This window comes from Pimephales promelas, chromosome 9 (genome assembly GCF_988280905.1).
Source record: "Pimephales promelas chromosome 9, fPimPro1.hap1.1, whole genome shotgun sequence".
Lineage (NCBI taxonomy): Eukaryota > Metazoa > Chordata > Actinopteri > Cypriniformes > Leuciscidae > Pimephales > Pimephales promelas.
The window spans coordinates 7019513-7047337 of record NC_142777.1 but is presented as its reverse complement, the minus strand read 5'-3'; the positions used below and the strand labels follow the sequence as shown (position 1 = coordinate 7047337).

The window sequence follows — 27825 nt, the reverse complement described above, 5'->3', positions numbered from 1 at the left end:
AATGATTTATGGTATTCGTAGAAGAGCGTGCCTCCGTATCTCTGGTTGAAATCTGCCAACATAGACAGGTATAGATCGAGCTCTTCCCTGCGGTCGGGAAAAGCTTGGCATAAAATGTCTCTGAATATCCCGAACGCTATTACAAATTCGCTGAACGAAAAATTGCGTTGCAGTCTGGGATCGGAGGTTTTCAGGAACACTGCCACTTCACCGCAGTCGACCATTTGCCGATCAACTGCTGGCGAAGGAAGCATTAGAGCAGCTAAATTAATATCTTTGCCTGCGATTATATCCGACCTCATCTTAGAAGACACTGTAACTGCTGCAGGAGGAACGAAGCGCCTACCGAAATTTTGGGCTTGTGTAGCCGTCGAGAGGTTAAAGACCGGCATAGATGCTGACGTGGCAGCGTTCAAAGCTTGTGCAGCCGTTGAGGGGTTGAGAACCGGTGTTGATACTGACGTGGCAGCGTTCAGAAATGGCGCTTGGTCTGAAGATGGAACGAAAACCGAAGCACCGGACGTGGAGGGACCCGTAAACTGATCAGCCACTCCAGGAAGGTTAGAAAAGACAGAGCATAAGTCAGGAGATGAAGTTTGCATAGATAATCCGGTTGTTTTCGAGGCAAAGGCGGACTCAAATACTCCTAGCCTACTTTCAAATCCCTTGACTGTATCAGTGAGACCTTGGATAGCTTTGACAAGCTGCATGTTGAATCCGTCTGTTCCAGGATTTGGCAGAGTTATGGGTGCAGAGGTTTTTGGCCTCTTGGCTTGAACTGGTGACGAGGACTTGGCGGAGCGCTTCCTGCCTGCTGGTTTGGGTTGGGGGGTTGAAACCGGAATGGCTGGAGGATCGGCCTCAGTTGAGGCAGCAGAAGTACCCAAGGTGTTTGAAGCCAGGAGAATGAGATCGTTCCTTGAAAGGTCATTACTGACTGGGAACCCGCTCTCCTCAAGGATACTGACAATTCTCTCAGAGGGCAGTTGGGACCACGGAGATTCCCTAGTTTGGATGCGGCTGCTCCGACGCACTGACTGAGGAGAAGGTGGGATATGATTGTCATCAGAATCGGAGAAGTCAAAGTCTACGATCGGTTTTTGAGACATTGTGAGCTGCGTGAAGGATGTGCGTAAAAGGAAAACTTTGCTACGACACCTGCGGGCAACAACATGGAACGGTAAGATCAGTCTTTTATATTCGATGTCAAGCTGTAATTGGTAGCGTGGAATTATAAATTAAAGACGTGGCAGTGAGTCTCTCTGGTAGAACTTACGCTTGCGCTTTCATTTCTCTTCACACTCCATCACAGTAAGCCTATATGTTTGTTGGCTCGCAACCCGCCATTAAACCAAATGAAGAAGAACTGACGGTTGTTCGGCAGTTGTTGAACGATAAGAAAAACTCCAGCTGCATTCTATGTCAGATTCTATGTAACCATGGATCATATCTTTCATTTTAATATGAAAACAGGACCAACAGTCCTGTTTTCCCTTTTCTATTGTGACCTAGAGTTCTAGAGTTGGATGTTTGTTTGTGTTTTTCCTCTCGCTCAATCCCAATGTATGAGGACGAGTGTAACGTTTGAGTGGTTTTATTAAACGCGGGGAAATACGACAACTCTCGTCTCTCATGCATCAGTTCATCCGACAACTAGTGCCATCTTCTTATCTCTGGGCAACATCTCAACTTTGCGTTACACATCCTGTTTTCACGTCCTGTCCTGGCTGTTTAAGTGATGGAAATGTCCTGGTTTTCAAAAAAAAAAACTGCTGGGAAAGATCAGTTATACAGCAAAATATAGATGGGCAAACAAGGTGGATGAGGAAGAAAAACAGGATAAAGAGGATGAAAACTAAAGATATAAATAAATTTGGCAAGTTAGTTTTTGTAAGTTTGTGAGAGCTATTTTTTGTTACATTTTGAGGCATTTCTTTTAGTTATTTATTATTTATATATTTATTTTTCTAATACAGAAGACATTATTTCTATCATTATTTCATTCATTATTTTTTAATCTGTCATAATAAAACATGTTGAGACATGAATATGATCACCCTAGTATAGTATTCTATTATTGTTTCTGTTTTACAATAAATGCCATCTAATGTCAGGGAATGAATTTGCATGTTCACTCGGCTCATCGTCAGTGAAAAACGCTTGGGTGTGAACACAAAAAACGCGTTGAAAAACGCTGACGAATAATGCGCGCTGATATTCGTCCCGGTGTGTACGGGCCTTAAGCCTAACTGACCCACATTTCTACTTTTACTAAGTTAACTGAACATGTCATCTCCGTTTTTTAAATGACCTTCATAATGTTCAGGTTTTGCAGTGGTCTCTTCCCTTCTTCTGCTTGAGACTCCTTCCAGACACTGTAGAAGGCCAGTGCCCACATCACCCGCCGGGTGTTTTCCCCAGGGTTTGGACCTCAAATAAGACTTAAATGGTGTATCTACAAGATGGAATACATTTTCAAAATGGTAATAACTTTTGTTATTGTCATGTTCACGCTTACGAAAAGAAGAACTCAAGTGCAAAACAAGGAAGGTTTATTTACAATGAAATAAACAAAAAAAACAAAAAAAAAACTCACGAGGGGGAAAACAGAATAAAATGAACATGAAACAAACACTGGGTCAAGAAATACAGGGAACGCCAACCAATCACAGAAGCACATGGCACAACATAACAACACCCATGTGCAATACAAGACAGTACCGACATGTGACAGTTATTTAACTTAATTCTAACACTTTATTTGCATTTCACGGAGAGTTCACTATTAACATACCACTCTATTCCGAAATGTCTCCTCTTTCATTTTTTCATCGAGAGAGAGGAGTTCCTCCATAGTGCCACACACATCAAGACTCATCTCCTCCACTCGCTGACTAGTCCCATCACCCAGGGAACGAGCATAGAGTTCATACAGGGCTGCTGTTGAGCTCCTCATCGCCTTCATCTCACTCCCTATGCTGATGATTCTCTGAGTGAGTAGGCTCAGGGGGTGATCTGGGAGAATCGATATTGATTCATTCAAATAAAGGTAAAAACTAAGTTTCAAATTATGTTTTGCATTTACCATTCTTGTTCTGGATGTCTCTAGGAGGCGCTGGTCTTAATGATGCATCAAGAATGTGATACCCATCAGGTCTTGATGGCGTTGTGGTTTGTTTGGTTGCTTTAAATGCTGGGGGAAATGGCAGCTGAGGTTCCACTGTAAATTAGAAGTTAATTACTAAAAAATAGGAACAAAAGAAAAACAATGAAATGTACTGGTATTGGTATCAATCAACTAATGATATTTTGGTATTCTGGAAACCCCCAAACACTTTTTTTAATATGAAAATGTGCCCAAGTGGTAAAGTAAAAGAATTAAAACTAAGAAAGTCGTACAGGTTGTTGTACTGTTCACCCGGCTTTTCTTTTTAGGGTGAGGTACTGAAGAAGTATCTTTAAAAAGAAAAAGAATAAAAATTATTTTTAGAATTTCTTTAATTGTTTATTTGTAAACAGTGTTGGGAGTAACGCATTACAAAAGTAATACATTACAGTAACATATTACTTTTTGCTGTAACGCAGTAGTGTAAGGCATTACTAATCAATTTTCAGTAATATTTTACTCGTTACATGTTCAGTGAGGCTTGTATTACAGTGTTGTCTGCTTTTACTTCTTAAAGGCAACAGACTATGTGAAAGTTTTAAAGCAGTCTTTTAGTGCAAGTTCAGAGCGGTCGCGTCTGTAACATTGTTTTTTCCTCAGAAATGCGAACACTAAAACTAAAATAAAATGAATATTTTAAGTTCTATGGAGACTGGAGAGCCAACCCTTCCTCATCCGATTTGCGCAGTGTAATTAACAGAATTACAAAAAATATATTTTGCCTCCTATTTTTTTTTTGTCACGCATGAATGTGTGTCTTTTCCCTATTAAAAATAAAACATAGACTGATATTTATCTAATGTCTGGAGTCCTTTATGGAAGTAGCCTATTTTCAATACATGTATTTTCTGAGAATTTTTATTTCAAGTTTTGACTGCAAATGTCATGTCCATAATACTGGACTTCCCCAATTTTAAATAATTTATCCTCAACTAGTTTTGTGGTGTAGGTCTACGTATTTTATAATGTTAACTTCAAATAATACTAATAGCCTGATTTAAAGATAAGGCAGCATTGGATCTGGACGGTAAGGAGAATAACGCTGGAGTTGGAAGAGGTGTGTCGCGATTCTGTAGGTTCGTGGATCTGAGTCGTGTGGCCAATTGCGATTTCGGTTTCTTATTGCATATCGTTACAGCCCAAAAGTTAAGTTCTACTTAGTTATTTTGGTGAAAGTAACTCAAAAGTAATACATGAGTAATGTAACGCATTACAATTCTGAGACAGTAATATTGTAAGGTAATGAATTACTTTTAAATAACAGTAACAAGTAATACCTAATGTATTACAGTTTGGAAGTAACTTGCACAACACTGTTTGTAAACTCGAAATAAATAGTGTTCACTCAGCTGCCAGGTCTTCTGTGTTCACCCAGCTACCAGGTCTTCTGTGTTCGAGCTTCCCACGGACGCTACTTCGTCAACAATGGATACAATTTATGTTTGATTATATTCCTGAAAATGACGATCGTAATTTAGCTCTCTGTGCTGCGCATTTTACGGAAGACAGCTTCCAGAATCTCCACGAATACAACACCGGATTCAACAAGAAACTGCTACTAAAACATGAAGCAGATCCAACTTTAAAACCAGAGGCAGCAGTTGTTGGGCCACAACCTGTAAGTAGGCTAAGACTTAATAATTTTAAATGTATTTGCATGTATAATTCCAGACATAGCCTTGTGTTTTATTTATTTTTTTCAACTGCCAGCGCTGGCTTTATAGCCACTATAGCAGGGCTATTCAATTGGCGGCCCGCCAATCATCTCCATGCGGCCTGAGAGCACTCCAACCTCCCCCTCCTATTTTCTGGTGGTGCGGCTAAATTTGGTTTGATATGCACGTGGTCGCAGCGTGCAGCTGGATGACTATATGCACTGTGTGTACCATGAGCACTCCGACTGACCAGAGAAACGTTTTCAGTCAGAATATTTCACCAGTTATTATGTGTGTCCCGTATTTCTGTCGACTGAACCAGCGATATTAATCATTCGTTGGTTCGATTCCTATTTCCTTTTCATGAATTGGCCAAATGCGCGTGCATAACAGTCGGAAACGAATCATCTGAATCATCTGAAGCTGTTTCTCGGTCAGTAAGAACAAACAGAGAACAAAATAGCGCTGGTTTCAGTTATTTCACTAGTTTACTTTGAACTAGGCAGCACGGTCCAGTGGATAACGGAACACAAGCTTAAAGGAGTTGCGTTTACTCCCGGTCCCGGACACTATCATTAAACAGCATTGCGACATCCATTGAGAAGCGTTTCAATCGGACACTCCTCTCTGTTATAAACCACAAATCACTCAAGGATTTTAACTAGTTTTAAATCGGATGAAACATTCCCAAACCTAAAGATGACGTAAATAGCAGAAACATGAACAAAGTTAGAACAGCCCTACTATAAATGCCATAATCACCACCCTTACAAACATTTACCATGAATGTAATAATTTACCATGGTTTGGGCAGAAATGTGGAATATTTATATTGAATACTATGTTATAGTCATTTATTTTTCATTAGATATATTAGGGGGTAGAGGAATATATAATTCATTGTGTATATAATTGTTTACCTGTTTAGGTATTTTTATACAGTGGTAGTGAGCCACAAGTCTCACTGTCAGGATAATTTAATTTAAGCCTATAATAACTATTAATAAAATAATTCTTACCACTAGCAATGATATTGTATAATTCAATATAATTGTATATAGCTGTAAAAAAGTTTTATTTAAAAAGTTTATTTATTATGGTCTGCATACTGTTGGTACCACATTTCCTAGTAAATGCAAAACCTTTTTTTGTTTACTTTAGCTTACCTATTGATACTGTTATGTGTCAATAAATAAGCTAAACCCACCGGCCCAGCTCAACTTTTCGATTTAATAATGCGGCCCTCGAATGAAGCTAATTGAATAGCCCTGCACTATAGGCTACTAGTTATGCTAACCCAGATAGCAAACTGACATTGAATCAACGTGGAAATATGACATCGAAACAACGTTGATCTGACATTGTTTTGCTCATCGAATTAACGTTGAACCAACGTCAGACGCGTCATTCTTTCAAAACTAACGGAAAATCAACATGAAATCAACGCGTTTCAACGTTATGAAAGCAAACCAATTTTCGATTTTCATTTAGCTTTGAAGAATGCCGCGTCTGACGTTGGTTCAACGTTAATTCGATGAGCAAACTCAACGTTGTTTCAATGTCATGAGAGACGTCGTTTCCATGTTGATTCAATGTCAGTTTGCTGTCTGGGAATATTTTGTGTCTACGACAAACGCGTACAAACATTATGGACCTGAATTTTGTATAAGTACTAATGTTGTAAATTAATTTTTCATGTGCTTTATGACGTTATTTTCGATATGATCAAGAACGTAAACTTGCCAATGCCAACGCTGTTTGTGTTTAACATTAGAAGCCAGTCAGTTGCTATCATTGCCAGTCAGATGCTATTGTGTAAAACAATCGTGTATATGGTTAAAAAATGTAGCAAATTATCATTCAGAAACGTTTAGTAAGAGCCGTCTGTGGTGAGGTTCTGCTTGACTCGATTCATCGCGGCTTTCTCGGTCTGATTCTGCCTCACTGATACTGCAGTCTCGACATCATTATTTACGTGTATCCACCTTTGGCATGCACGTTTCGCCCGTAAAGGTAATGGGCGTTAACCTTAAGGACAACGTGAGCGACAGTTTAGCCAATCACAACACACCGGCCCAAACAAACCAATCTGAGCCCATAGCCTGTTTCTGAGGGAGTGGTTTCATAGAATCAGGAAGTCAACCGCTCGTTCAGGGGACAGAGGAGAGCGCGGCTTACAATAAAGGTGAAGTTTATGAAAAATAAGACTTTTAAAAAAAGAAAAACCACGAATACATGTTATATTGCACCCCATAAACACATGCAAAGAAAAAAAGCAATCAACCCACCCTTTAAAGATTATGTTTACTGTTATGTTCCATAAAAAGAAAGAATTGTCCATTTTGTTTTTCATTGTGACTGTAAAGATATTTGTTAATGTATGTTGTTGATACAAGTGAGATTTAATACCTCATCTTCTTCAAAAAGCCAGGTCTGTAGTACCAAATCACAAGTCCCCTCCTCCAAAAATTCAACTATTGCATACATTCTGCAAGAAGCAAGAAAAATCATTATAAATGGAAAAGAAGCTGATTATATTTACCAATTGCCTCATATCACATCATATGACAACCTACTACCTTTGATTATAACTTCTGCATTCATCTTTATCGCATGTTTTGTAAGTTCTGATGTTGGAATCCATTTGATAGTGTTGTTTTTTTGGTTGTACGTGTAGGCACCAATCAAAAATGACGTGCATGGGCTGTGGAACAGAGAGTACGGTTTACTGTACACACGGCAAAGCACTTTTTTTCCTTGTCTGGCTCTTGAAGAATCTCACAGCATTGGCCCCCACTGAGGATGTATGCACAATCTCTGGCCTTTGTAGAGATTTTCTGTTCATTTGTATTGTTTGGAATTTGTTTCTGTTTGCTCATCTCTTCCAGTCTCTTAGAAACATGAATCAGTGGGTGTCTGCCAGAACGCACCATCTTCTTCAGTGACTGCAGGTAGTTTTCAAACATGAAGCCACTGCAATTTTCCAGACAACCAAAGTTTTCTGGATTACTTGCAATGTGCAGCATGGCATGGGTGTTGTACACGAGGAACTCCTGTCCATAGAGTGTCCTACCTTTTCCCACAAAGTATTGCAGCAGGTCATTGGCATATTTGGAATGTTCCTGCAAAAGACTTGGACGTACTAGGATTGCCATGGCCACATTGAAAGAAAGGAAGTGTAAGTACACGTCATCTGGCAGTATTCCCTTTAACACAATCTTCCCTGTGTATAAAAAGAACTGATGAAACTCGGTTGCTTTACATCTGTCCAACTCCTCAAGACCCCTAGGCTTTTGTACAAATGCAGAGGGTATGCAGTTTCGAAGAGACAGCAGTCTTGCACTAATCTCTTTATTTTGGCTGGCCGAACCCTTACAGCTCTGTCTCCTCTTGTCCATATGAGCAGGAGCCTTTTCATTACACCAAGACAAGCCTGGTGCATGTAATCAATGGGAAAGCACCTCACTATGTCTGGTGAGACACAGGTGTGTTCCCATGGTGATGCTGAAATTGCGTTTGATTTCTGAATGCTTCATCTGTCCGGAGGATGAGGTCAGCAGTCTCTTGGTATGTGACTCTGTTTAACCACACACCTTTTTGGTCACATCGGTCACAGCCAAAATACCCGGAATACAGTTTGATATTTTTCACTAATGCACGAGCTGGAGCATCACACACAAAGCACCTCAGATTGACTTTTATTTTTCTACACATGAAGGTAATCCCGTCATTCATCAGATGACCCAGGTCCCTTACTTTTTCTTCCAAAAAGCCAAGATCTGTTGGTCGACTTGCACCACATGTCAGAGCTGTGGGGAAAATGGTAACAGGATCTAGCATGACTGCGTAAAGGACTGGGCACATACATGTTTTAATGTAAACATGTTCTAGTAATCTGGCCAAAACTACAAAAATATTTCAAATCTATTGGTGAACCAACATTAGATAGACTGCCCACTAAACAACATGATGTTCAAAAGATGTCTTTTCAAAGTCTTTGTCACAAAAGTCGGATGTTGAAAAGACTTCCACTGAGGAGCCAAAAATAAAGTTTTTATGACGTGTTTTTTTGACGTGTTGCACGTCCGATATAGACGTTCATCGAACCTTCGTACAAATTTAAAAACTAGTTCAAATGTGGTCATTGTGTTTAAAACTCATGTTTATATCAATGTAATTTCCTTACATTGTTTAGATGAGGTTTAGATGTTGATATGTTTCATTTTAAGTCACCATTGTGGTGATCAGTGTTTGCTTTAGTTAAGCTCTTGGTCCCAATTCTTCTTACTTTAACTTTTCTTTGGCTGTTGTAACTGTGTGTTTGTATAACACTATTGATGTTACAGAGAAAGCCAAGAAAAAAAGTAAGATCAGCTTGTTGCTGATGATGACAAAGTCACAAAGTGAGCATGTAATGTTGTGTTTAGACTTTTGTCTTTTATTCTGCCATGTATAACCACCTATCTTGGAATTAGTTATTTGGAGCAGTACCATTAAAGGGCACCTATTATGCCCCTTTTTACTAGATGTAATATTGGTCTCTGGTGTCCCTAGAATGTATTTGTGAAGTTTCAGCTCAAAATACCCCACAGTTAATTTTATTATAACCATTTGAAAATGTCATTTTGGGGCCTGCTTAAAAATGACCTGTTTCGGAGGTATACAGCTTTAAATGCAAATGAGCTGCATATCCCCGCCCTGCCTTTGGATGAGGGCGTAACTTGATACCTATGGCAGTCGGTAAGCAGAAGGGCTAAGGAGAGTGAGAGACGCGCTGTTTTGAATGTCATTCAGCGTACGTTTGAATCGGAATATATAAATAGCACGAAGAGACTCCGGCAGAATAAACACAAATGAGAATGGACCAGTACGTCTCGGTATGGTTATTTGATACATTTATGTAGGCTACTTTAGCGTTGTAATCGCGTTCCCTTTGAAATGATGGGCATGTGCATGTGTTTAAATTATATAGCCTACACAGACATCCTACAACGACAACAACTTTAGACGCATTTGTTGTTGAATTGGCTGACATTGACTGAAAAGACTATTTGCTCCAAAATCATAAAACACAGGGGGCGCTAGAGAGCCCGAACAAGATGGCAGCATAGTTCGACGGCTCCCTAAAACTTCACACAAGAAATAACCCCAGACTTTTGCAAACCTGGTCAACTACATAATATAAATAATGCCTAAACCCCCAGCAACAAAGGAGTGTGATATCTTTGTGAACGCTCGAAAGACAAGCTCACGAAACGCGAAACCATCATCTTCGGTCGAGAGTGTCGAAGCTAACGTTGATAGCATGGCCAGCGTGGCTGACGTGCTAACCGAGCTTAAGTCACTCCGCTCTGAGTTCAGCTCGAAACTGGACGGTATAAACAACCAACTGGGAGAGCTGACGAACTCTATCTCGGTTATGGAGAACAATTTAGGTGAAATTAGACGAGATGTAACAGCCAAAGAACAACGACTTGAGGAAGCCGAATCCCGCATAGTCGCCACAGACTATGTCCTTCTTCGCTTTCTCAACTATCAAGATAAAGAATTCGTCCTACGCTCCACGAGACAACGGGACATTACACACGACGGATCCAAACTCGCATTCGCCCAGGATTTTTCAGCGGAGACGATCCGACGAAGACGGGAGTTCAACGCTGTAAAAAAGCTGTTTGTTGACATGGGAACCTTCCGAGGATTTCACCTCCAACCGTGTAAGCTGAGAGTGCTACACAATGGGAAGATCCAGATGTTTTCCTCCCCACAAGAGGCTGAAGAATTCTACCATAAAATCTCAGCCAAGTAGCCTATACGGGACCAGGTTTGAATTGAATCATTTTCCATACTTGGAGAGGGGTGAGTGCTTCACTTTATGTGCAGGAAACAGTCTCATCACTGGGCCTGACGGCGGCCACTTAAGTCAGATGGCTCTACAATAGGGGGAAATGTGAACATTTTACGGCAGACACATTTTTTTTTTTGTGCAACAGCACTGCAAAACTTTTATTCTATCTCTATTTTATTTTATTTATTTATTTTTAATTTTTTGTGACCACTCAGAGTCTGTATATAACTGTCATTTTATTTTGGATATGACACCTTTCTAATATGTTAAATTTAAGAGAGATCGTGGTATGAATCCAAATCTGTTTTAAGTTACACTTTGTTTTAAATAATGCTATTGGCTGGAACCCTCAATTATGATTATTATTATTGATTTATTTTTTATGATTTATATATTTGAGAATAAGACTCTGCGTATCTTTTATTTTATTTACTCATATATTAGTTAAATTTTACTTGTTTTTTCTTTTCCCTTATTTATTTATTATAATTTTTTAATTATTATTATTTATTCATTTTTTCACTCTCTCCCAGTCTGCTTTCCTGCACAGATATACCGCCTTGTTCTAAACAAAATGGTAAATGGTAAATGGACTGCATTTATATAGCGCCTTCATAGACCTAATGGCCACCAAAGCGCTTTACATTTGCCTCACATTCACCCATTCATACACTCATTCACACACCGACGGCGGTGTCAGCCATGCAAGGCGCCAGCCAGCTCGTCGGGAGCAGCTGGGGTTAGGTGTCTTGCTCATGGACACCTCGACACTTGGTCAGGTGGAACCGAGGATTGAACCACCAACCTTTCGATTCGTAGACAACCCACATGAACCACTGAGCCACTGCCGTGGTGTGTGTTGTTGACGGATAACTGTTACTTGCCGGTCAACTTGAGGGTGTTACTTGTTTCAGAGGGGTTGCCTTGTCGTTTGGGGACTAGGCTAGAGTTCTGGGGAGGTGGGGAGGTGGGGAAGGGGTGGGTAGAGAGGGGCCCCCATGCTCTACCTATGTTATATTTTTATTTTTTTATTTTTAGTATGTTAGTCCTATATCGTTTCTCTTCTTCCTTTTACTCCATCATGGTCACGCAAACCCTATGTAGCACGCAAAGCTCTGTATGTCTAGTACACTTAAAGTAACAACGTTCAATGTCAGAGGCCTTGGCCACCCAATTAAACGGAAGAGAGTTCTTACATTCTTAAAAAAGGATAAAGTAGACATAGCTTTCCTTCAGGAAACTCATTTGTCCAATGGGGAGCGTAAAAAACTCAGGAGAGATTGGGTCGGGCAAGTTTATTTCTCTAGCTTCACAAGCAATAAAAGGGGAACGGCAATACTTATTCATAAAAAATTACCTTTCATACTTAAGGAACAACATAGCGATCACGATGGCAGACAAATATTAATTAGGGGGATGTTATATGGACAAGAATTGACATTGCTGAATGTGTACGCACCGAACGAGGATAACCCTAAATTCATGATGGATATGATCACCCTATTTAATCAATATAATACAGGCTTTGGAATAGTTGCCAGAGATTTTAATTGTCATATGGATAGTAACTTAGACAAATCTTCAGCCACACTGTCAAACCCCAACGCTTCTAAGACTCTGAGGTTAGCCTCGGCTGACATTGGCCTGGTCGATATTTGGAGAGAACTTAATCCCACAAAGAAAGACTACACTTTCTACTCGGCTAGACACAAATCATATTCTCGACTAGGGATGTCCCGATACCACTTTTTCACTTCCAATACCGATACCGATGCCGCACCTTTGGCTTTTGCCGATACCGATATTAGTCCGATATTTTTTTTTAACCTGTTCGTGGTCCGACGTGCCGTATACGGCCCACAGGGTGGTTTATAGGTTTAACTTTGTGAAAGACAAAACAAAACAAACACAAAAGTAAACATAATACATATCTTTGGAAAACTGAGAAACTCGTGATTCGAACGACGTAAACCATTTTAAGATACAATCAACACAGCGGGCACAATCTGTCTCTTTGTCAGACCACCAACAGCCAAAACAAACCAACACAAACTGGAAGAAACTCACCAATTAGCCATCTGTTAGTCCACATTCCAACAAAAATGGTTTGGTTTCACTGTAAAGCGTCCATACAATCCAATTTGAAGAAGTTTTTAGTCCAAAACAATTGTATATATGAATAAACATCCATGGAATGTAAATAGTAGCATTTCGCGTTAGCCGACAGCGCTATCACAACTTCGACGCACTAACACTATTGATCCGTCTAACTTCAGTAGAAACGTTAACATTGGAGAAAAAAGAATGTCAAAATGGCCGCTGACCCATGAACTATTGATTGACAGGTCATTTTAGCCAATCGGCGAATGTTAGGGGTGTCTTCTAAACTCCAACAGCCAACGAGCGTGCCTGGTGACGATCGGTACCTACCTCTCTTTGAGTGACAGTTTATCTATCCAGTTGCAATAGAGAATGAAATGACGCTATTTTCTGATAGCCAATGAATTTCTGAAAAGACTGAAATGCGTGTGCGTAAACACAACATTGAACGCGTTGGTGAGTGAAAGGAGGATAACAGATGTGAAATGACAAAGATAATTAGAAAGACACACTTATTACTCGAAGAAGTGATTGAACAGTGTATTCTCCGTGACCGTGGTGAGTGGGAGGACATTTGTGAGCAAGAGAGCAATCGATGTTTCATCCATTGTGTGGTTAGCAGAGGGCAATTTTGGATGGAGACGGCACTCACGTCACGAAAAGTAAGTTTTATTATATTGCCCAACATATTTGACTGTATATACTGAGACATGTGTTTGTTTTAGGTGTACTAAAACAAACACATGCCTCAGTTGAGGTGTCAGCTTTTTCCGTGTGTGTGTTTGTGTGTGTGTGTGTTCAACATAGCATTACCTGCTATCTAGGTTCTCTGGTGTGCGCTCGTAACGTTACAGCACTATTTATGTGGCCTTTTTGTGAGTTGAAATTGCTAAACACACAAAACATACATTTTGCATTCAGCCGTTGGACTTTTTTCCTCTTTAAGGTTGAAATAATTCCACACCGCTGACATGGCCATTCTGTAAAATACCGTAGCTAACTCTCATACTCATGCGACTATAATTGGCTACTACTCTCATCACGTGACAGGCTGCGCCGCTAAACTGGATATCGCTCATATTTTTTTCTCCCCTCCGATCTCCGATCTAGCGTTCTGGGCCGGTATCGGCGCGATACCGATGCCGTGGATCGGATCGGGACATCCCTATTCTCGACTAGATCTATTTTTTTTACCGCAGAATCATTTGTCATCTATAGTTTCATGCGATATAGGGCCCATTCTTATATCAGACCACTCACCAGTTCACCTGCGTTTAGCCCTCCCCCAGCAGGCAATTCAAATCAAACAATGGAGATTTAATGCCTCCCTCCTCACAGATATGGTTGCTTGTAATAATATTAGAAAATGGTTAGAGCAGTACAGACAGGATAATGCGTCTTCCCCTGTTACTCCGGCAGTGATGTGGGATGCAGCTAAAGCAGTCATTAGGGGCCAGTTGATCTCTTACACATCTGCAAAAAGAAAATCTATTATTAAACAAACAGAACAACTTAAGAAAGAGTTATTCAACTTGGAACAATGCCATAAACGCTCTCCTACAGAGGAAAACTTAAGAAATCTAAATACAGTCAGAACTAATCTTAATCAAATTCAAACAGAACATATCAAAAAACTTCTATTCTTTACCAAACAGCAATATCATGAATATGGCAACAAGCCGAGTAAACTTCTAGCCTATCAACTCAAAAAAGAACGTGCAGAAAGTACAATAAAGTGTAAACGTAATGCGTCAGGTCAGTTGAAATACGATACACAATCAATTAAATCCTCATTTCTCGATTTTTATACACAGCTCTACGCATCAGAAAATCCCTCCGCAACAGATATCCACAGCTTTTTGGAAAAAATATCCCTACCCTCTATCTCAGAGGATGAGAAGGAGCAGTTGAGCGCTCCATTTACCCCAGAGGAGGTGTTACAAGCAATAAAATCAATGCCCTCTGGAAAAACTCCAGGTTTAGATGGATATTCTGTGGAATTCTATAAGGCTTTCTGGGTGCAAATCAAGCCACTTTTCATGCCCATGGTTACTGATTTTTTTGAAAAGGGTGTTCTCCCTGACACTATGAAGACTGCAATAATATCTTTAATACACAAGAAGGACAAGGATGCAGACGAATGCGCATCTTTTCGCCCAATTTCATTACTTCCAGTTGACTTAAAGATACTATCTAAATTAATTGCACGCAGACTGGAAGACTTGTTGCCTCAGATTATTAATCCCGATCAGTCCGGTTTTGTGAAGGCACGTTATGCATCTGACAATATCCGGAGGCTATTAAATATAATCGACCACTCGGCCCTACACAACAGAACCGCCTTACTACTTTCGCTTGACGCAGAAAAAGCGTTTGACAGGGTCGAGTGGTCATATTTGTTTGCCGTTCTGGAGAAATTTAATCTTGGTAAAAAATGCATTGGGTGGATCAGAACTATGTATAGCAACCCACAAGCCCAAATATGTATAAATGGTAACCTTACTGAAAATTTTAATTTGTCTAGAGGCTGCCGGCAGGGATGCCCTCTATCTCCATTTCTATTTAATTTGGCAATAGAACCACTCGCAGAAGCAATAAGAGCTAATAAAGAGATAACTGGTATCAATATTGGGAAAACACAGAACAAAATTTCACTTTATGCTGACGATATAATCCTATACTTAACTAGCCCCGAGCAATCAATCCCAGCGGTATTAGACCTTATTACTAAATTTGGAACAATATCAGGCTATAAAATCAATTTGACAAAATCCAATGCACTATTAATGAACTCGTCAGTCTCTAATAACCTCAGGGCAATCTCACCGTTTACATGGGCCCAAAATAGTTTTAAATATCTTGGGGTGAATGTGGCTTTAAAACTCAAAGATCTTTACTCCATAAATTACATTCCATTGCTTAAAAAGATTAAGGAGGAATTAGAACATTGGAAAATGCTCCCTATCTCATTTCTTGGACGAATTAATGTAATTAAAATGAATGTTCTGCCCAGTTTAAGTTATTTATTTCAGTCACTACCCTGTTATTTGGATAAAACATTCTTTAAATCTATAAACAAAATGTTAACCTCTTTCATCTGGAAAAATTCCTTACCAAGAATAGCTTTTTAAACTTTGACAAAACCTAGAAAGAAAGGGGGACTAGCATTACCAGATTTACAGATGTACTATTGGGCAGCCCAGACAAATGCATATGTAATTACAACACTCTTCGGGCATGGCAAGATATAAATAAGTTCTGTGGGAATTTGGGTAAAATATCCAGGCTTTCCCCCATATCCTTAAACCCAGATCTGCCACCGTCTATTGGCGGCTCCTTGTTCGCAAAGTGGAGAGGAAATGGCGTACAGCAATTCCAACAATTGTTTGATGGGGATACACTCAAGTCCTTTGCTGTTCTAATGTCAGAGTATGGAATTCCGAAACAGGACTTTTATAAATACTTACAAATTCGCCATTTAATAAACACCCTGAAAGGGGAAAAACGCCTATCTTCAGGGTTAACAGATCTTGAGGAGGTTTTGGTAAATTCAACATCATTAAAAGGAACAATCTCTGTAATCTATAGTGCTCTGGTGGACCGTTATAGCTCTTCCCTGACTCCACTTAGGAATGTATGGCAAAAGGATTTGGGGCGTGCTTTTGACGAAGATCAATGGGAAACAGTATGTCAGAATGTTTTTTCCTCATTGTCCTGTAACAAAATTATAAATTCATGCACAGGATGTACCTTACTCCGCTTCGCTTAAGCAAAATGTTTCCTAACTCATCCGCCAGGTGTCATCGCTGTAAAACATGTAAAGGGTCAATTATGCATGTTTTTTGGGAATGCAAGAAATTAAAACAGTTCTGGAAGGGGGTACATGATCTAACTGTCAAGATTGTGGAAACCCCGCTGGACATTACACCAACACGTTACCTTTTAGGTACAGAATTGGACAAGACACTGAACACCACATGCAGGAAGAGGATTACTATAGTGTCATATATCGCAAAGAAATGCATCTTGCTCAATTGGAATCAACAAAGACCCCCATCGCTCAACCTGTTTAAACAAATCCTCAATGAAACTTTAAGACTGGAACAACGCACATACATCTTAAAAAATAAGGGGGATGCCTTTCGAAGGATATGGCAACCGCTTATGGACCTCTGACACCACCATGTCATGACAGGGTTTGGCATGTTTACAGAACATTCACAAAGGATGAACCGTGACCATGGACTGATTTGATCTAATTTGCTGTATGTTATTATTATTTACTTTATTTTTTTACTTATATATATATATTTTTTTTGTTTATTTATTTATTTTTCTTTCTTATTATTGTTATTACTATTGTTATTATTTCTCTCTTTTATGTTAATAAAATGTTAAAATCAATAAAAAGACAATTGAAAAAAAAAAAATCATAAAACACACTTACTGTTACTAGATGTGACGGTGGATCGCAAACAGTAGATGACGATCCACAGTTGAGGATTAACTTTTAAGCTACAACAACAGGATTAACCCACGAGTCCACGACAGAACACTTATGTTTCCAAGAGACATAACAGGCAATGGAGGATGATGTGTACACATCCCAGAGGGCGGGGTCTAGGCCACAGCCACACTGTCAATCAACCCCCTTTCTCCCGTTCTACGTCACAAAGAGCTGAATCTCAGAACAGCTCATTCTGAGGCAGTGCATATGATTTATTGAGATTGTAAAAAAATACTGGGTGGATTTTTATCATTCTAGGGTGGTTTTGCTCACACACTGCCAACACACATTTATGTTCAAACACCATGGAAAAGTGAATTTTCCATAATAGGTGCCCTTTAAAATTATCACTTATTTGAAGGTGAATCCGTCAATCTGCCGCAGATCCGTTCCGGAGTCAGTTTGCTTTCTGGGTTACCTCCCATGTTGTTGCTATTGCCTGTTCTCTTGCATTTTCAGAGTGCAAATGGTGTTCAGTGTCTGATGGATATTCCCCAAAATTCTGCTCCATATCAACTGACATTACTACTCCGTCAGTGCATTCTGGTTGTTCTTCAAGTGGAAGATCGAGTGATTGTACTTCAACGGCTGGATTAGTCTCCAGGTGAGATGGCGATCTGGACAATGCCTGTGTTGTGGTTATCCAAGCATGCACATATTTCCTGTGTATCTCTCTCTTTTCAGAGCTCATTCTAGGAGAGTAGCATATTGTCACAGTCAGTCGTCTTCACCTGTTTTGTCCCGTCATCTGCACCACACTTCCCCGGATCCTTTTGTTCCTCTCCCGGACTCACCCCCAATCAGCCACCTGTTCCTCGTCCTGTCTTCATCATTCTCACCTGTTTGCACCTCGTTTAGTTTGATTCTTGCTTGTATTTAGTTCTCCCTCTGTCAGCCTGTGTTGGTCGGTCGATGTTTAATGTTACCCGGTATTTGCTCCTGTTTCCCTGTCTCCCTGCCTGTATTTTTGATTAAAAACCCGCATCTTCGTACTCCTCTGGACTCCTCCCGTTCCTTCTGCCTACACTCCTGCACTCCTGCACCATACCCCGTGACAGATTGACCGACCCAAAAGCAACATGGACGCCGTGATGTTCCGGGGGATCCTCTACCCTGTCCTGCGACCGCGGTTACGTCTCGTTCCCCGGAAACCTGCGTTCACCGTCAGCCCGGTCGAGCCCGCGCTCACCGTCAGCCCTGCCGAGCCCGCGCTCACCGTCAGTCCTTTTGAGCCAGAATGCTCTTCTCTGCTGGTTCCGCCCAGCCTCACCCAGCCTGAGACCGTCCACTCCCCATCTGCCCTTCATCTGGGGACTCTACCCAAATATTGTTGGGGGGGGGGCCCAGTGTTCCAGCCAGCGCCAGAGACCGTCCAGCCAGCGCCAGAGACCGTCCAGCCAGCGCCAGAGACCGTCCAGCCAGCACCAGGGACCGTCCAGCCAGCGCCAGGGATCGTCCAGCCAGCGCCAGGGACCGTCCAGCCAGCGCCAGGGACCGTCCAGCCAGCGCCAGAGACCGTCCAGCCAGCGCCAGAGACCGTCCAGCCAGCGCCAGAGACCGTCCAGCCTGCGCCAGAGACCGTCCAGCCAGCGCCAGAGACCGTCCAGACCGTCCGGCCAGAGACCGTCCAGCCAGAGACCGTCCAGACCGTCCGGCCAGAGACCGTCCAGACCGTCCGGCCAGAGACCGTCCAACCAGAGACCGGGATCCCACCCAGCCTCCCTCTCCCGCCTCCTCTCATCTGTCCTCCCTCTGCTCTCCTGCCCTTCAGCTCCCCGAAACCAGCCTGGTCTGTGTATCCCCGGTCTTCGCCTCACACCTCCTCCATCTGGACACTTCCTCGGCCCTCTGTCCCATCAGCTCCCCCGTGGCTCCTACCTCCCTCAGCTCCTCCATGGCCCCTCAGTCCACCAGCTCGGCCAGGCTCCCTCGGTCCTCCGGATTCCCTTCACTCCCTCGTCATCCTCCCCTCACCTATGGACTTCCTTACTTTGGCTCCGCCCCGTTTTGTCACCCCTCCGGTTCTGTCGGACTCCTCACTCCCTCCAGTCACCCGTCAGCCCTCACTCCCTCTGGCCTCACCGTGTCCCTCTGTACCCCTGTCGGCACTTCAGTCACCAGAGCCTACGGTGTCACCATGGTCCCTCGGTCCCTCCTCAGCACCATATGTCGTCTGTCCCTCAGCTACACCCTGGTCTCCTCTCCCATCTGCTCCGCCCCTGTCAGTCCCTCCTTCTGCTCCGCCCTGGTCTCGCCCTCAGCCTGCTCCGCCCTGGTCTCACCCTCAGCCTGCTCCGCCCTGGCCACGCCCTCAGTCTGCTCCGCCCTGGCCACGCCCTCAGCCTGCTCCGCCCTGGCCTCGCCCTCATCCTGCTCCGCCCTGGGGGGCTTCCTCCTCCTGACCACGCCCTCCACAGCCTCCAGGGTGCCCACCCCCCCTCCCCATTGATGTTATGGCGTGAGGCCACGCCTTCCGGGAGGGGGGAGTAATGTCACAGTCAGTCGTCTTCACCTGTTTTGTCCCGTCATCTGCACCACACTTCCCCGGATCCTTTTGTTCCTCTCCCGGACTCACCCCCAATCAGCCACCTGTTCCTCGTCCTGTCTTCATCATTCTCACCTGTTTGCACCTCGTTTAGTTTGATTCTTGCTTGTTTTAGTTCTCCCTCTGTCAGCCTGTGTTGGTCGGTCGATGTTGAATGTTACGCTGTGTACCCTGTCTTCCTGCCTGTATTTTTGGAAATAAATGTCTCTTTATCGAGATTCGGAACTCCGCCTGTTCTTCTGCCTGCACCCGCACCCGTGACACATATATTTAATTTATTTTTAATTTGTACACCCTTTTTATATATATCCAATCTGAGCTTTCAAGTCAGTGAAATTAATGTCAAGCTTATTTTTCTAAAATATTTAGGGACCACTGATTAACAGATTTTAATTTTAAGTATTGTTTTTTTATTTTTTAAATGTTTGGTCCTTTTGTGATCTTTCAGCACTAAAACCAAATCCTACTAGAAAGAACATGTTAATGTTCATTTTTAAATATCTTAACACTCATTGTAGTGTTGAAGGCAAAATTATAGAACTAGTGAACAATAACTGTAACACATCAATGTGAATGGCTTGTTATTTTTAGGCACGTGCAATGGAAATTAATTGGTAAAATGATACTTTGCTATATATTGAACAATTCACATGAAATTAAACATGAAATTTGTTATCAAGTTGGAAGTTTTGTTTAAATTGTTACGGAGAACACATTTAAGTGAAACTAAGGAAACTTACTTGCTTATGTAACGGTTGTCAGCTGGAGTGCCCTTGAGAGCCACCTGAGGGCACTCCACATCAGACTATCATTGTTCACTCACAACTACATTTCCCATAATTCACTGCCCGGACTCATCATCCCTGATTATCACATTCACCTGTCTCATTATATTGTTTAGTTCACCCATATAAGCCTGGTTCACCTCATCATTCCCTGTGAAGTCTTGTACATGTTACACTGCATTTCTGAGCGTTCTCATGGTTTTCTTGTCTCCTGGTTTTTGATATCGTGCCCTTTTCCATGGATTTCTCTCTTGCCTCTGGTCCCTGCCTGTTTTGTTTGTTTCTCTGTTTTGGACTGCCTATCTGTGTATGACCCTTGCCCGTACACTGGATTACGCCTCTGGATTTCCCTCAAATAAAGCTGCGTTTGGATCTTCATCTCCACGTCTCGGAGCAGTTCATAACAATTTCAGTATCAGATATTACATGAGTTTTAATTGATAGACTTGCTGGAAAACTGTCAAATGCCATTAAATGGTCACTATCCGCAATATCTTCCAAAACTGGCTTAGCTAATTCTGGGCCATCAACCAGAGAAGAAAAGAGGGTTGGAGACAGAAAGCCTGCAGGAGGACCGCCCCGTTTAAGACTTACTGCTATGGCCCTACCTGCAATGAAATACCGGTCCTCTCTCATGGCTAGAGAAAATGAAAAATTATGCATATGTGACATTGCATGCATACAAATACTGGACATGTACCAGTGATATAAATGTAATGAGATTAATGTATGAGTAAAAATGTAAAAAATGTCTTTTTAATCTAATGAGATTACAATCAATGCATACCAGTACTGTCAAAGGCCAAGTTAATTTTATTCATCATTTTTTATTTTTCTCCCTAAAACATTGGAGATTGTAGCAAAGCCTCCATTAGAAGTCTTAGAAATTCTCTTCTTGGTCCACAGCCTCCTCAGGTACCCATATCATCAGAAAACCTGACAGAAATCATGTGACATTTTACAGTTTTTCTCAATTGCTAAAACAATTTCTGAAACCTTGCTCCATTTTCTGTAAACATTAAACACAAAAACTCATCTTTAAGCACTATTTACAAAACCTCTGACTCCTCTTGCAAAATGAAACTTTAGCCTCAAAACAGTTTTACCTGTGTTCAAAATCAAACACTGCTCTCAAAAGAATTTTACCTGTGTTCAAAATTAAACACTGCTCTCAAATCATAAACAAAGTGATCAAAATGCTATGTACTATCAAGCAGTCAGTAAACAATACACCAAAAAATTGAAAACACATTGTTCAAAACATATAGTTCTCAGGGAGAACTACATTTTTAATCTCAAAACAAATTTCATATTTTTTCATTGTACAGTCTACAGCAGTGCTCTGTACTACAGTATACAATACTCAAATGGACACAAATGAAAGGAGTAAACATGTGATCAATGTGGTTCTTGTCTTTGGCCTGGGTCAGGCCAGAGCAATTCGTCGACATCACAAGCAATATTGTCCCTCCTGAGGCAATAAGGGTGTGTCTTATCCAGCCCTGACATGATTCCTCACCAATATCACCACAGGCTAAATCCATGGTTTACAGCAGATTTACTCTGGTGTAGGGTTGTCTATCATAAACTTTCCATCTCCAAGAGGAGAAAAACTCCTCAATCGGATTCAGAAAACGCAAGTATGGAGGGAGGTACAAGTTCATAAACTGCCCATTGATGTTACATAAACCATTCCCTTACCTGAGCAGCTCGGTGGAAACTGACATTGTCCCACACTATCACACATGTGGGAATGGGATTCTCATATAGCTCTTGACCCTGCTGCTCTTCAACCTGCAGCTGAAATAAAATATCTCTTAGATTGGCCATAAATCTTAGAAGGTGCTGGGTGTTATATGGCCAGAGTGTAACATGGTGATGTTGAACTCCATGGTTGCTAATTGCAGTACATATTGTGACATTGCCACCTCATTGACCAGGGACTTAAAACAATGGCCCGCTGTCCAATCATGTTTCGGCCTCTCCTTCTCCTCTTTGTTAGATTGAAGCCAGCTTCATTGACAAAGATGAACTCATGGGGTCTGTCCAAGGATTCCAAGTCAAATATTGTCTGTAGAAATACAATACACTGTATTTAGAATTGTGTAAGTCGTACAGAGACAGTGAGATACTGTGGAGTACAATTAGGCCTACTGTATGCACTTCTAATTCACATACATTGTATATCCTGAAGAGTAATGTCATTCACATAGTATGTGTTAGTACTGTAGACAATCTGGATTACAGTAAATGTTTCTGAATGTCCACTTACTTGCACATACTGAGCTCGCAGTTCTTTCACCCTTGGTGAGTTGCGCTCAAAAGGTACTCATACTTGTTTCATTCGCATCCTGTTACGATGGAGGACATGGTCAATTGTGGAAATGCTCACACTGTCGATTCCCTGGAAGTGTGTGTTGTCTTGTATCACTCGTTTCTGGATTTCTCTGATTTGTATGAAATTATCTTGAAGGACCATGCCAACTATAACGGCCTCTTGCGCAGGAGTGAATATAGCTGTACTTCCACCTGCATGTGGTAGACTTCCAAAAAAGTAGATACAAAAAAAATGCATGCAGTACTATACATACAGTAATGTAGTTTGCAAATGTCTACTGAAACAGTTGCATCTAGTGTAGTACAGTAAATTTGCTATTACAAAAATACAGTATTATACTGTACCTGTTCTCTTCTCTGTCTTTACTATGGTGGTGGACACAGAAAATCGGCTCAAATTGGGTTGCACTCTAAGTCCTGGTTCCCTCATTGTCAGTCCATGGACAGGAACATGGTCCATGACTGTTGCTCAAATTTCATCTCATTTCCTCTTCCTCCTCCTTCTCCTCTTCCTAGGAGGAGACATGTGTTCTCTATTTGTATTTGATTGTTGCCACTTGTGTTTACCAGTATGGATGACGTGCATTAGAGTGCAAAATGTTTTTGAGAATGAGAATGTGTCCAGAGTTTTGCTGAAAAGTCTAAGTGAGATCTGCAACTTGTACGGTAATAGTTTACGGTATTGACAACAGACTCCACAATTAGCTAAATGAGTTCAGGCAATTGAGAACTTTGTTCAGCCAATGGATTTTAGTGTTTTAGCAATTGAGAAAAACTGTAATACCCTCTAATGGCTCCATCCAGGACTGAGTATCGATTAAACTTGCATTTCTTCTGATGGTTAATTTTTGTTGCAAGATCGTACAAAATATATTTCGGTGTCACTGGACATTCAGTGATTTTTCTAAAACAAACAAGATAAATGTAATTACTATGCTTCTAAGAGAGTGGTGTGCATTTTGTTCAAAATCATTGACAATTTTGAAATTTGAACAATCTGCATAACATCTGTTGACTTTAAGGGGAAATAAACACATCATATGCATATAAATGAGCAGGTAACGCACCCTTTCACTACATTTAATACAGAGCTGTGAACCAATCAAAATAAGAAAACTATTAAACCTAAATAAAATAAAATAAAATAAAAGGAGGCTGTGGACCAAGAAGAGAATTTCTAAAACTTCTAATGGAGGCTTTGCTACAATCTCCAATGTTTAACAATGAGTGACATACACGCGCAAGCGATCACTTCCGGCACATGCGCAGACCGAAGCCCTTGCCGTCAGATCAGTTGAACATGGCTGTGGTTACACAAGGTAAAAACGATATAAATACTGTTCGTTTTCTCACACAAAACGCTCGTTTCATGTCTTAGGCCATCAGTATGTACTTTCATTTACGAGTCATTAAATCAAGGTTTTCAGGTGGAGTAACTATTATGTGTCCTTTTTGTTTTGAGATTTCTTGTTGTTTAGATGTTGTTGTTTTACATGTTTGTTATTTGTTATTTAATCACCTCTTTCTTTATTTTTTAATAGTGCAATTATTAAATGAATTGTACATTTTTTTTTTAAAACTGTTCTATTCTATTTTTGTTGTTGTTGTTGTTGCATAAATCAGGGTTTATACTAAGTTAACAAGGACTGACATTTTTAAAATTAGGGTTACCAAAATATGTTGCGCGCGCACTGAAATTGCACAGTCTCACTCCACCCAAGGTCCCAAAGTTGGCAACCCTGATCTTATTGGGGTTTCCCATTTACCCTGGCAGTTGCATCCTGCTTCTCAGTGTTCACAATCACAACAAGTTCAGTCCTTTCAATATAAAAGTCTTCTCTACTGACTTGAGTCACTCATAAAGACTTTGTCGAATGGCCCAATAATGCAACTTCTTTTGCTGTTCACGGCCAGGGACTATTTTCTCCAGTGGAATGAAGGCTTTAGGTGATTTTACTTCATGAAAGTTACATTGATAGTTTGTGGCTTTAATATTTGTGTTGTGTGGTAACCGTTTTATAAAGCCATAAGGTACTTGAGGCTAGTGCTGTATCGTGACTTACTCACAGGCTTGGGAGGGTTACTTTAAAAATGTATTCCATTACAGTTACACATTACTTCATAAAAAAAGTATTCAGTAACATAATCCAAGTACCACAATATGAAAGTAATGTAACTGATTACTTTTGGATTACTTCAAGAACAGATATTATTTTTTAAAACAACAACTTTTATTTATTAAGAATTTCACAGCCCTGAATAAATATTTATGTAAAGGACTATACAGACATCTAGTGTCTACAGTATGGTATTACAGATTATTTGTTTTATTTTTAAATTGACATGTACAAGGAACATTGACATTTTTTCAAGCAAATTTAATAAATAATTTTTAGACAATGGAAAATGTTTCTTCATCAAGAAAATAGAGAATTTTTTTCTCTCAAACAAATATAATACACAAGATATAATCTAAGAAAACAACAGTAAGTTACATTTATGTTTAAAATTGTCTTTACAAATATAAAACTAGAATTTTTTACACAACATCAAACAAGTATATAGGATTCAAAATTACAGTTTAATCCTGTTAAATATTGCAGTTAGTCTTTTGGCAGCATTTGACATACATAGTGGAAGACAGAATGTGCATTCAAACTGTTCATTCAGTTTGGGCAAAATCTTCTTTTGTAACGAAGGAGGAGGACTTGCTCCATGTAGTCATCAGACATTCTGCTTTACACAAGCGAAATTTCGGCATTGTGGTTGTTGCCATTTTTGCTTCATGGCTACTAAGCATGGCGCCAAGGGAATGTCAAGTGGTTCGAGAACTGATGATTTTAGCTGTTTAAGACACATGTGGCAGTTTGTCAGAAAGTTTTGATTTGAGGCTTAGGATTGTTGGAATAAGAAATCTAAGGTAGCATATTTTCTCGCCCTATAGTAGATCAATGGAATGGGAAAGGGGTTGTAACACTTTCACATACTCTCTCAGAAAAGTCACCTTATGTGGGTGCAGTTTGGTAACTCCAAGCTTTCCACAGATGTCAGTCAGCTGATCCTCTCTAAGGCCAGTCAGTTTGGAAATGGCATCATACTCTGAGTTTCATCTAGTAACGCATGGAACAGTAACTCTCATGTTCGCAATTTCTTGCACAACTTCTGCACTTAGACAGGTGTGCCTTGTTCCATATAGAAGCATATTTTTCCACTGCACTTCGTTAAACTTTCCGAAAAGGGCAATTTGATGCTGTTTTATCCACCTCATTCAACCCGGTATTATGCTAAAGCATGTAATACATACGCTGGTCCACTAGGGGATGTGTGTCAGGGTCACGCTTTGCCACCTCAAGATGTGAACATGACACGCATGAATGAAGGTTGAGTACCAGCAGGGGGCAATAATTTCCTCAATGCCAACAACTCTCCACGGACCCAATAGAAGCAAAATAGTAGTACACTCTCCAAAATTCCCACGTCGTTCAGGTCGGTCAAAGCCATCCCAGACAGCAAACTGACATTGAATCAACGTGGAAATGACGTCTCTCATGACATCGAAACAGCGTTGATTTTGCTCATCGAATTAACGTTGAACCAACGTCAGCGGCATTCTTCAAAGCTAAATGAAAATCGAAAATTGGTTTGCTTTCATAACGTTGAAACAACGTTGATTTCAAGTTGATTTTCTGTTAGTTTTGAAAGAATGACGCGTCTGACGTTGGTTCAACGTTAATTCGATGAGCAAAATAATGTCAGATCAACGTTGTTTCGATGTCATATTTCCACGTTGATTCAATGTCAGTTTGCTATCTGGGATATTTTTTATTATGGTGCTGTCATTTAAGATATCTACGTTGTTGTAGCCTAACGTTATATTAGTGTGTATATGAAGACTGTGGAGCTTTTTAATCGATGGTGCCGTTAACGTTACTGTGGTCAATAACGTCAATGGAAATTGATATTAATTGGCTAATTAATTAATCACAGAAAGCTGCTGTCAATCCTGAAATATCGATACTGATGTTGTATCTATTCTTAAGGATCGATCCTCACAAAAAACAACACTTTTATTGATTGAGATTGAGGTTTTTGTACCATTACATTGTCACACACACACACACACACACACACACACACACACGCACACACATACACACACACACACACACACAGCGCTTACATTCTGCTCTAAAACGAATTGCCCTTGTGGGATTAATAGCCTAAAGTTGTATGAATTGAATTCTTAATATTAGACTACTTTGCGAAATTGCGATTCCATACATTCTTTTCAGTAGACCCTAATAAATTTGTGGGGCTGTACATTCAGTATGCTATAGACTACCAACGCTATGTATTCAATTAAAGTTCCAAGAGGTCTGATTTCTATAAGGTATTTTCTTCCAGAGGTCCGGACAATTATAAAAACTTTTTTTTTGTTATATGAATAATTCAACATGCCAGAATAAAACCCAATTTAAGAATATATATATACGTGTATATATATATATATATATATATATATGGAATGGGAAAGTAGTTTTAGGGAAAGAAGTAGGGAAAGTAATTTTAAAAGTAGTTCTTTAAAAAAAAATAAAATTAATTATATATATATATAATTAATTTTTTTTTAAAGAACTACTTTTAAAATTACGATTGGTATTATTATAAGCCGCTTTCCGACCGGAGGGACTTTTGCAGTTCCTAGAACCTAACGTTCCTATAACCCTTCTTTTCTCGTGTTCCGACCGGACTAAATTGGGGATTTTTTAGTTCCTCAGACCGTAGTTCCTATAACTCTTTCAGTGCCTAGTCTAGAGCGAGGACTTTTTTTAGTTCCCTTTCCCTAGGTCTACGTTGATTGGTTCAACTTATAAGTCATGCCCAC

At 40.5% G+C, this 27825-nt stretch overlaps 1 protein-coding gene across 1 annotated transcript in view; it reads left to right on the top strand.

The window, feature by feature from the left end:
• The window catches only part of LOC148977482 (uncharacterized), a 54604-nt gene that overhangs the window by 15704 nt on the left and 11075 nt on the right, over positions 1-27825 (top strand). The window lies entirely within an intron of this gene.